This window comes from Dendrobium catenatum, unplaced genomic scaffold (assembly GCF_001605985.2).
Source record: "Dendrobium catenatum unplaced genomic scaffold, ASM160598v2 original_scaffold_186627, whole genome shotgun sequence".
In the NCBI taxonomy this organism is placed as follows: Eukaryota; Viridiplantae; Streptophyta; class Magnoliopsida; order Asparagales; family Orchidaceae; genus Dendrobium; species Dendrobium catenatum.
The window spans coordinates 179,863-183,587 of NW_021505045.1; positions in this window are offsets into that span (position 1 = coordinate 179,863).

The following is a 3,725-nucleotide window of genomic DNA, read 5'->3' on the forward strand; positions in this document are numbered from 1 at the left end:
TCCGACCTTTGATATAATGTAGTTGAGGAATAAACAAATTTTGATGGTTAAGGTCAAAGCAAAGCACATGTTAGAGAGGGAAACCATCTAAGAGAAATAAGTGAAAAATGAGATAGTTATTTTTGGGTTTATTTTGACAAGTATTACATGTTGAGAAAGTCATAGATGACATTTCCTATAAGAAGGGAAGGAAATAATACACACCATCAAGAAACCTAGATAATTATCATTTATGCTTATATAGTTTTTATTTAAATGGTAATTTTAAGTCCTAGAGTGTTTAAAGAGGCTCTAAGTAAAACAAGAGTAGGATGGGAGAAGTGATTTTTTATTCCTAAAATTTCCTCTAGGAACGTCATGTCACTAGGGGGCAGCACCATGGTGTTGAGTTCCCCAATGGTTTGATGGATTTGAATATGCACTACAGTGTCATGCTCTCAATTAGAAAAATTTTGGGAATGAAGAAAATTCGATTCAATATTTTGATGTTGAGGAGCTAGTGCCATAATGTTAGGTCAAATTAGAAATTTTTTATATAATTAAAATATCTAAAACCATCTGTCATCCCCTCACCCCTATCCACCTTCTCAGAGAAAAGAAGATGAGAAGGAGAATGGAAGAAACTAGGGAGTTTCTTTATGCATGTGATGTATTTACGCTTGTATTTAAATGTATTAACTCCAATAAATTATAGACATGTTTTAATTCTATTCATTTTCTTTAGATTAACATCTACAAACAACCACCTAGTGGAATTTCATTATGCCCCTACCAAAATACTACTAATAATAATATCTATCACATATCAAAGTTTTATGGCCATAATAATCTAGATCAAGAGAAAATATATTTTTATAAAATATAGGAGGGAAAATTCATAGAAATTAAAATCAATTAAAATAGATGTAGGAAAAATTTTACCTATCATGTTTAGAGAATTTTTTTTATAATTAGAGTGATGGAAAATACGAACATGATTTTTAACTTCTCTCTCCTTTCTCTCCTCGCTCCTCACTCCTCACTCATCCATGCATGTAGATGGTGAGGTATGGCGAGGTAAAAGTTTTGATATAAATGGTTTTGGATATTTTTATTTTAAAAAAGACATTTTTAGTGACCTAAATCTACATTTATATAAACCTTAGCACCATAGAGCTACTCCAAATTCCTAAAGACCCAAAAGGTTGATGCCATACTTATATAGCCAGGCTCAATACATAGAGAGAGTAGCGACTCTAGATGGAATTATGTCATAGTGCTGCCACACAATTTTTTTTGCATATAAGAGATTTCATATAATTCATTTACAAGTCATTCATGGGTCCTTAGTCATATGAAAATTTTGGTTATTACAACCAACCCAACATATACAAATATTGTTCTTAACATTTCTCTATACATACTACTACAGACTTTTAATAGATAGAATAAAGGTCAATGATCACCTCAATCATAACAATAAAATTAAATTTTCATTCATAATTGCATACATGTTAATAAATCAATAATATAGTAAGTTATGCAATGCATATCAATCAAAAGGAATAAATTTCTCAACATGCATTTAGAATAGAAAACTATACCAATAGACCTCTCAAGAACATCTCTCTCTTCTTGCTAACACAAAATTTAAACTCTTGGCTTCAATGGTGCTATCATTACAAATTATGTGGGTTGCCTCTCAGTTCTATTAACATTTCTTCCATCAGTCCTATTTATATATCCTACATTATACATTTGAGATCTAGAACCATTTATCCATTTTCTTGTCTAAACTAATCTATCCAAGATCTTGATCTCTCTTCATATCTTGTTTGCAGGCAATAATTCATGTTGTGTCCATGATGAACATTTCTGAAATATTATATTATGATCAAGTAACAATATTTTGTATCTTTTCTACCTTAGTGAATACACCTCAATATGGTACCAGCTAATATCATATGTCCTCTGCCAAAATTAGAAAATATACCTTTTTTTTTACTATTATATCCTTAGTAGCAAGTCTTTCACTACTTATAGTTCTACAACACCCTTAAATAGTGGAGTCTTTACTTTGTGAAATTCCTATACTCATTAATTAGGTTACTAAACTAGCAAATTGCATCGTGCTATCTGATGTCATTGGAGCTACTCACTTTGCTCATTTGATAACCTTCATCTTTTGTATCCCTTTGCACACTTGTATGGTTCATTAGCTTAATATATTATGACTCAATCACACTTAAGCACATCAAAAATGAAAAGAAACATACCTACCCATTTCTACTACATTTAATTAATTCTCAGAGCTCTGGTTATAATTCAATTCTATTGCGGATCTATGGTTTATGATTTTGATGATTATATATATATATATATATATATATTCTTTTCTATCCAAAAATAGTATACAATAACAATAAATTCTATTAACTCAATGTATGTAAGACATTCCTAGAGGGAAAAATAATAATAATAATAAATAACTATAACTTCAACAACTCAGATCAACCACTTTTTATTAGATCCTAACTCCTTCCTAAAAAATATTTAAACTTCAGAGTGAGCTAACAAGCCACTAGATTATGTGAGCCTATAATTGTAATCAACGCATTATAATAGAAATAATATGCATGAGACATATCAATATTAATATGTAATAGTAAGAACATGTAGAAATTAACATGAATGATAGAAATCAATGTACTCAATACAACTTAGGGAGAAGTGATGAATAACCACATAAAGATTAGTACATTTTGTCACCTTTATGCTCGTATATGTTTAACATTATGGGAGAAATGATGAATTTGAGCATATTTATTATGAACTCTTGTTATGCCTCTAGAGTAAACTATTTTATCAGTATATCTATCTCATAATAACACATTTTTCATATCTACTTAAGCTTGTTGTGCATTATTAGTACATATGTATCATATTCTATATTTATTATACATGAAATATATCATGTGTATCAAGTGTTATCATATCAATCATATCAACCTTTTTAAACATCTATATATGTCATATCATGTATCATATTCATTTCATGTCATATTATGTATGCACTTATAATATCAAGCATTATTATATCAATACATAATTAACTCTATCACGTATACATGTCAAATTACTGGCAAAAGAAATACATCAGACTCCTATGGCATTTTTCTTATATTAGTTTCTAAAGGTCACTCTTGTAGAAATCATGCTCAATTATATCAGTTCTATAAATAAGAATCATTCAAATTATTCTCAATCATAAGTAAGGTGGCATTCATGTAAGAAATCATCACTTCTTGCCCATATGTGTATCATCATATCAGTCACTCTCATTATACCTCCATTTCAATGTAACTTATGATTACACTATGAGCATTATTTAAAGCATAACCAATCAACTCACCATTCTATACAAAATAACATTTCTTTAACAAGCCTAAACCAACTAGAAATTTCTAGCCAACCTTTCTTGGTTTCTCACATGAGCTAAATTATATACTTTATAAAATAGACTTTATTATATGCATACTTAATACAATTAACTTAACATGTATATCAATCTTATGTGCTTGTAAAAAAACATTTATTAAGACATGATGAAAGCTAGATAAGTAATTAATACCTTTATGCATGTTATGTATTTCATGCCTATATTTGAATTTATTAGCTCTTACACATTTTCTACATTCTTTATTCTATTCATTTTATTCAAATTAACATATATATACAACTATATG